Raw genomic sequence first — 8240 nt, 5'->3', positions numbered from 1 at the left:
GGGGCAGGGAGAGAGGGGGAGAGAGAATCCCAAGCAGGCTCCCTGCTCAGGGAGGAGCTCATGACCTGAGCCAAAAGCAAGAGTTAGATGCTGAACCGACAGAGCCACCCAGGTGCCACCCAAAATCAACTCTTATTAGAAGAAGGTAACGCGGTCCACAATATCTATTATGTGTCACTTAAAATAGTCAACCCAAAATTTAAAAATTAGCAGGCGTTCAAAACAAGAAAATGTGACCTATAATCAAGAGAAAGAGCAGCCAATAGAAATTGATATTTTCCAGATGTTATGTTTAGCAGACTGTGCCTCTAAAACAGCTATTACAAATATCTTCAAACATATAAAGGTAGATGTGGTCATGACAAGTAAACAGTCGGGAGTTTTAGCAAGGAATCGAAACTATGAAAAAGAATTCACTGGAAATTCCAGAACCGAGAAGTAAGGTATTTGAATAAAAATTAATGGAATGGACTTAACATTATATTGCAGATGGAAGAAAAAGGGTCACTGAATTTGAGATAGGACAATAGAGATCCAAACTAAAAAAAAGATTTAAAGAATGAATACAATATAAATAACTTGCGAAATAATAGCATGGGTTATGATTGACTTCTTGTAAGAAATAATTAGAGGTCAGAAGATAATAGGATGATGTCTTTAAAGCAGAGCAACACACACACACACAGGCACACACACACACACAGACACACGCACAGGCACACACATATACACACACAGAAACACACAGACACGCACACAGACACACGCACAGGCACACACATATACACACACAGAAACACACAGGCACGCACGGGCACACATACAGGCACACACACACACACACACAAAGGGACACAAAGATGCACACAGACCCACACGTGCACACACACACACACATAGGCACACACAGACACACAAACACAGATGCACACAGACCCACATACTCACAGACGCAGACACATACACACACACACACATATTAACTAAGAACTCTGTACAAAGGAAAATGCAAACTTGAAACGCTTTTACATTACATAAGATCTAAAAAAATTAATTGCCGGGAGACCTGAAAATGGAAATTATTCAGGCTGAAGAAAAGTGGTATCAGATGGAAATTCAAATCTTAACTTATCTAAAAAACCCTAATTATTTAAAGCAAAAGCAACTACACTATAACATGAGATTTGGAGGGCAGGCATTTCTCACTTAATTGTGCCTGCTTAACTGGGCTTCACAGATACTGGGTTTTTTTTACAAATGGAAGGTGTGTGCCACCCTGCCTCGAGCAAGTCTATCAGAGCCCTTTTTCCAACAGCAGTCACTCATTTCGTGTCTCAGTCACATTTTTCACATATTTCAAGCTTTTTCATCATTAAAATATTTGCTATGGTGATCTACAATGGGAGATGGCAGCTTACTACAAGCTCAAGTGATGATTAGCGTTTTATAGGAATAAAGTCATCAACTATTCTATCGGTATTTGTAAAAAAGTTTATTTATTTATTTTGAGAGAGAGAGATCATACACAAGAAGGGGCAGAGAGAGAATCCCAAGCAGGTTCCGTGTAGTCAGCACAGAGCCCGACTCGGGGCTGAAATTCACAAACCGCGAGATCATGACCTGAGCGGAAATCAAGAGTCAACACATTTAACTGACTGAGCCACCCAGGCACCCCTAAACTATTTTTAAATTAAAGTATGTACATTGTCTTTTAAGAGATGTTATGGCACACTTAAGAGACTACAGTATAGTATAAATGTAATTTTAATTAAAAAAATATATATAACAAAAACATTCATTTGACTCACTATATTATTATTGCAGTGGTCTAGAATTGAACCCACAATATGTTCATTGGAAAATGAACAGTGTCTCTATACGTAAAATCATCATTAGTCATGCAATTACTGGGACTTGTCCTTTCTATTGCAAATTCAGTAACACTTTTTCATTTTCCTTTTATAAAAAGATAATACATAACACAATATTGTCAGGGTCTGCTTGTAGATGCTTCATAAAATTTATAACAGCAAAAAATAGGTGGGTAAAATAAATTATGAAACCATTAAAAATAAGTGGGTAGGTTAAGTTATATCTTGTAAGCTTTTATATTCTATGTGAAGAAATACTAGGTTTAAATAGAAAGCGGTAAATAACTGTATGTTTTAAATCCTAGAATAATTACCAAAAAAAATGCAAAGTATAAGTAAAAAGCCAGTAGACATATTGGATTGTAATTCTAATTCTAACAGTAAAGAAGGGCAGGAAGAGAGGAACACTGGAATAAAAACCAGATGAAACAAATCAAAAATACATTTCAAAGCGGTAGAACTATTCACAACCACATCAACAATTGCCTTAAATGTAAACAGATTAAACACTCCATTGCCTTTTAAAGGCAGAGATTGGAAGCTCAGATTAAAAAATGTAAGATCCAGCTATATATTGAAAAGAAAACTCACTTTAAATATGAAGTCTCAGGTGAAATGTATAAAGATGCAAAAATATGTACCAAAGTAAGAATAAGGAAGCTGGTGTAATTATATTAAAATCACAAAAGGCAGGGGCGCCTGGGAGGCTCAGGTGGTTAGGGGAATGACTCTGGCTCAGGTCATGATCTTGCAGTTTGTGAGTTTGAGCCCCGCTTCGGGCTCTGTGCCGACAGCTCGGATTCTGTGTCTCCCTCTCTCTCTGCCCCTCCCCCGCTCATGCTCTGTGTCTCTCTGTCTCTCAATAATAACTAGACATTAAAAAAAAATCACAAAAGGTAGAATTTAAGGAGTATTACTAGAAAGGATGAAGGGCATTTTTTAGTATTAAAAGATTCATTTCACCAGGAACGCGTAACAAATCACACACCAAAATCAGTACCCTACATCTGTTAGGGTAAAAGACGGGAGCGTATATTCAGGACTTTTGTGAAGGCAACCATTTTTAGGTCACCAAAGTACTCCACATGAAGAGAAAATATTGGGGGTGGCTGGGTGGCTCAGTTAATTAAGCATCTGAATCTTGATTTTGGCTCAGGTCATGATCTCACCATGAGATCAAGCCGTGTGTTGGGCTATGAACTGACAGAGTGAAACCTGCCTGGGATTCTGTCTCTTCCAGCTCTATGCCCCTCCTCTGCTCTCTCTCTTCACCTCCAACTCAAAAATAAATAAGTAAACATTAAAAATGAAACATCGACAAATTGTGTATTATTTCAAAACAGTTCCATGCTCTCTCTTCACCTCCAACTCAAAAATAAATAAGTAAACATTAAAAATAAAACATCGACAAATTGTGTATTATTTCAAAACAGTTCCATGCATCGAAAGTCACTACTAAAAAAAAAAAAGCAAACCACAGAATAGGATAAAATATATACACTATGTACATTTGAGAAAGGTCTTAGATCCAGAATTTACAAAGAATTCTTATAGCTTAATAAAAAGAGAAAACAACCCAAAGAAGAATGCGCAAAAGACCTGAACAGCTGCTTTACAAAGAAGATATAAAAATGACCATTAAGCACCTGAAAAGATGTTCAATGAGATCAAAATTACATCCACGATGAGAGAGCATTGCACACCACTCCGATGGTTACAAGCAGAGGCGAACACCAAAGCCTGAGCGCCGTGGGGCGACTGAAGCCTTCATCCATGTGAAATGTTACTTTGGAAAAAACAGTTTAGCAGTTCCTGATAAATTTCAGTGTCTACCAAGCTTATGATCCAACAATCCCACTCACAGGAGTTTAACGAAGAAAAAGGAAACCCTGAAAACAACCTTGAACAAGAATGTTTATAAGAGCTTTTCCAATAATCAGCAAACACTGGAAAAGACCCATCTGTCCGTCGACTGGGTAATTCATAAAAGGTCATGGTATATTTATACGATGGAATCACTATTCGCCAATTAACGAAAACAAACAGGAATCACGGGCACAAACAGTGGTATGAATGGATCTCAAGAACCACGAGCAAAAGAAACCAGACACAGAAACAGTACAGTATGCATGATTCCATTTATTGAAGCTGAAGAATGGGTAAGGTCTTGGTGACACAAATCAAAACAGTGGTTGTCCAAGGGGGATGGGAATTAACCGGATGGGAGTCAAACCGCTAATAAGAGATCTGTTTGGGAGGTGATGGAAATGTTCTCTGCCTGGATAGGCGTGTACATCAATCGAACCTCACTGCATTCCATGCTTCAGACCTGTATGTGGAAAAAAAAGAAGTATTTTGTAGGTTGGAATACTTATATAGAAATAAATCCCCATCAAATTATGCCAAAACAAAAAATACATGCGATTAATACATTACTTGAAGGACTGCTCAATTTTGCAGTGATATATATCTAATGTAAAAAATTACATTTTAGGGGATGTGTTCATTTGAAGTTTTCGGTACTTTTCTGCCCCCTATGCTTTATAAATATTTGTACTTTGAAAATGGTAGGTATAGTATGGCATTTTAACTTTGGGTTAAAAACTCTGATCTGAAGTCAAGTTATAAAATGGGTAGGGAAGTAATAATACAGCCAGTGTTAAGAACAGGAACATCTAAAATGTTTCATTTAATATACAACATGTGGAAATTAAAAAAAAATTTTTTCTTATATTCAGAGATACCAAAATAAATGAGGAAAAATGTAATATATATGACACTGAAACATCAGTGATCAAAATGAAAAATCATAACAATTTTCAGTAATAAACTTGCTACGATATTAAATATTCATTCAACACACCTCATGCGAAAGTAAATATTTAATTTAGTTGAGCTAGGTAATGGCCTAAAGTATAAGTACATTCAAATAGTGAAGTCGGGGCACCTGTGTGGCTCTCAGGTGGTTAAGCATCTGACTTTGGCTCACGTCATGTTCTCGAGGCCCGCATTGGACTCTGTGCTGACAGCTCAGAGCCTGGAGCTTGCTTCGGATTCTGTGCCTCCGTCTCTCTCTGCCCCTCCCCTACTGGCACTCTGTCTCTCCTTCTCTCAAAAATAAATAAACATTAAAAAAATTTATTTCTAAATAATGAAGTCATTGGTCTCTTTCAGAAGTGCGTAATTCAAGTAATTAAATCCTAAGTCCTATAGATTATTTCTCCCACTTTCTGATTTGTTCTCTTTTCTTGCCAGGCCTGTTCCCCACCTCTTAAATCAGTAAAGTGTCCTCCCCAAGATCGTAGATTCCTGAAAATAGGGACTCTCTTCTTTTCAGAGTTTTTTTCCCTTGAAATCTCCAGAAACCTACTTCAGCGAGAGAGACGAGTGGAAGAACGTCTTTTCACATGAGCCTCAGGCACAGCTAGCTCCGAGAAGCATCCCATCCTGGCCTGAGTGTGCCCCTGTGCCCCAAGATGCCCGCTGATTCTCAGGTGGAATATAAACATGGGGTAAACTTGAATAATGATCAGCGCCCTGTCCATTCATGCTACTTCCTTGGAAGAGTAACCACGCAGAAGTGACCTTCCCTGCTCATCCCTGAGAGGAGGTACAGGGTTGTCATGAGTTTTTTAGATAGTCTTCGATGGTTGTTTTCATTAGACACCTGTCCAGAAAGGTCCGTGTGAGCGCGGGGGCATTAATTATTCTGGGATTTATGTACCCTTCCTGCACCTTGCACCATAATTCTTGTTGTGTGTATGTGCACATGCATTTGATTATGTCAACCTAAATCGTATAGGAAATATATTCCCGACCTTTGTCTTCAAGGAATATGATTTGTTATTTGATAGAAGTTTGGAATTTGATCGCTTCTCGGCCTTTTGGCTAAGATCAAGTGTAGAAGTTTGGAATTTGAAGGACCAATCGATCATATAACGGCTGTGAGTTGTTTTTTGGTTTTTTTTTTATGTTTTTATGTTTATTTATTTTTGAGAGAGAGAGCAGAAGACAGGCAGAGAGATGGGGGGACAAAGGATCCAAAGAGTGCTCTGCGCTGACAGCACAGAGCCCGACGTGGGGCTCGAACTCACAAACCGTGGGATCATGACCTGAGCCAGTCAGACGCTTAACCGACTAAGCCACAACGGTGCCCCAGCTATGAGTGTTTAAACAGCATTTTCTAAATCATCTGAGTATACACGTACAGCCCATGATAATCACTCCATTCACTTGGATGATTTAGACCCCTCCAAGGTGAGCATATAGTCCACAACCACGAAAACGATCATAATTAAACTTCCTGGAGGGGTGTCTCCAATTTTATAACCTAACTTAGGAAAAACACAGAGAAACCTCGAGAGCGTTCAAGTAAGGCAATAAAAAGATCACTGCGTGTTGGAAAATGAACAGCGTCTCTATATGCAAAACCATCATTGGTCGGGGGCGCCTGGGTGGCGCAGTCGGTTAAGCGTCCGACTTCAGCCAGGTCGCGATCTCGCGGTCCGTGAGTTCGAGCCCCGCGTCGGGCTCTGGGCTGATGGCTCAGAGCCTGGAGCCTGTTTCCGATTCTGTGTCTCCCTCTCTCTCTGCCCCTCCCCCGTTCATGCTCTGTCTCTCTCTGTCCCAAAAATAAATAAATAAAAACGTTGAAAACCATCATTGGTCGTGCCATTACTGGGACTTGTCCTTTCTATGGCAAATTCAGTAACACTTTTTCATTTTCCTTTTATGAAAAGATAATACATATTTGAGAAGACTGTTTGGGACTTATGAGATGAAGTTATGAAGATGTAAAAATGGAACGCATCGAAACCAAACTTGCCTTATTAGCACGGCGCTCAGAATAACAGAGCCACCAGTCAGATATGATTCAAAATGTGCATCGTGATTCACTCTCGGTGCCTTCGTGAAATTGGTACCAGCGGTGGGGCTCTGCCATCACTTCGTTATTGTTGACTGCGTCAGCCCCAGAATGATGGAAAAGAAAACGATTCCTTACGGGCTTCTGCAACGTTGCCAATGAGGAGAGACGGAGACACCACAGAGATGAGTGAGACGTGAAAGTGACTGAGGCAGATGGGGCATCCAGTCACTGCAGCCATGCCAGTCCAGGAAACAATGACCATCAGTGACCCTTTGCTAGCTAGATTTTCTGCAAGGTGTTTGAAGAGTTCCCCTTCCCAATAGGGCTGAACTGTGGTCTTCGTGCCTGAACATGGCTGGGCTACTGTTTTTGTGTCTGAAGTGCATGTAAGTACCATTACTGCCGAGAAGAACTCGCATGCAGCTGAAAGCTGGGGAAAGAAGGAAATTTTGCAAGAATGTAAGGTGGTGATGGTGGCTGGTGGAAGGTGGGGGGTGGTGGTGAGGAAAGGAGTCAGGCAAGGAGCAGCAAGAGTGTGGCAGAGACAGTGCAAGAGAGACACGAGCTCGCGGCTGTGCATTTGTTTCCCTTCCTTCTCCCTTCTTTGTTTCTCTGCCCCCCAGGAAGTTGTTGTCACTTGCCTTACCCCAAAGCTCGTCTTCTGGAAAAGTTCCCCCGAGGTTTGAAGCATTTCCTGGATACTCTGGACAAGAGCCCTCCAGGGACATCAGCCTGGTTTGGGAATCATCGTCAACATAAGAGTGTTATCGGCAACACCATTCTTAGATTTTGTCACTGTTGGGGCTGATTTGTCACTGTTGGAGCCTCTTTCGGAAAAGTACAGTCATGAGGAAGAACGGGAAAGAGAAAGGAAGGGAGGGAGGACAGGTGTCCTGGGAGAGCTGTGCCGGACTGAAATCGAAGGTGACAAAAGTAAAGGTGAGGGTGTCACCGAGACGGGAAGAAACGGTCCAAGCAGGAGGGCTGCAAGTGAGCAGCTCGGGGGAAGGAGAATCCTGCGCGCTGTCCCTCGGGGGGCAATATGGAGGCTGTGGCGAGGACAGCGGGAGCTTGCTGAGGTCGGGTACCGCTACCTTGGACAAGAAGGATGGTAGGAGAAGATCAAGGGCTCTGGAGTGAAGCAAACATAGACTTCTACTGACCGTGTGACTGCGCAGCCTTGGGCCGTGTCTTCACAGCCAGCGGGAAAAGCATCATCCTGGAATTGAAGAGAGAGAACTTATGATAAGAAGCGGGGTCTCTTAGGCTAGCATCCAAAGATGCTTTTAGCACCTCGCATTTACAGAATATGTTTATTCCGCTCTAATTTGACATGTTAGCCATAAAAGGCAGCCCAAATCCTTTCTTTTTTCTTTTAATCAATGTTTTTTATTTATTTTTGAGACAGAGAGAGACAGAGTGTGAGGGAGGGAAGGGCAGAGAGAGAGGGGGACACAGAATCCGAAGCAGGCTCCAGGCTCCGAGCTGTCAGCACAGAGCCC

At 41.2% G+C, this 8240-nt stretch overlaps 1 long non-coding RNA gene and 1 other non-coding gene across 2 annotated transcripts; one reads left to right on the top strand and one right to left on the bottom strand.

Annotated features, from left to right (window-relative positions):
• The first annotated feature begins 5739 nt into the window (after nt 1-5739).
• LOC112861925 (U2 spliceosomal RNA) lies at nt 5740-5932 on the top strand. Its single transcript, XR_003223782.1, has one exon. It is a non-coding gene; the product is annotated as a U2 spliceosomal RNA (small nuclear RNA).
• A 776-nt stretch (nt 5933-6708) lies between these two features.
• LOC147584000 (uncharacterized) lies at nt 6709-7960 on the bottom strand. The gene is made up of 3 exons (XR_015255076.1): nt 7902-7960; nt 7385-7470; nt 6709-6879 (listed from the first exon to the last, which is right to left on the bottom strand). It is a non-coding gene; the product is annotated as an uncharacterized LOC147584000 (long non-coding RNA).
• Nucleotides 7961-8240: the final 280 nt, after the last annotated feature.

Source organism: Puma concolor, chromosome A1 (assembly GCF_028749965.1).
Source record: "Puma concolor isolate L17-30 chromosome A1, mPumCon1.1.hap2, whole genome shotgun sequence".
In the NCBI taxonomy this organism is placed as follows: domain Eukaryota; kingdom Metazoa; phylum Chordata; class Mammalia; order Carnivora; family Felidae; genus Puma; species Puma concolor.
The sequence above is the reverse complement of the archived record's forward strand: the minus strand, read 5'-3'. Positions and strand labels throughout refer to the sequence as shown.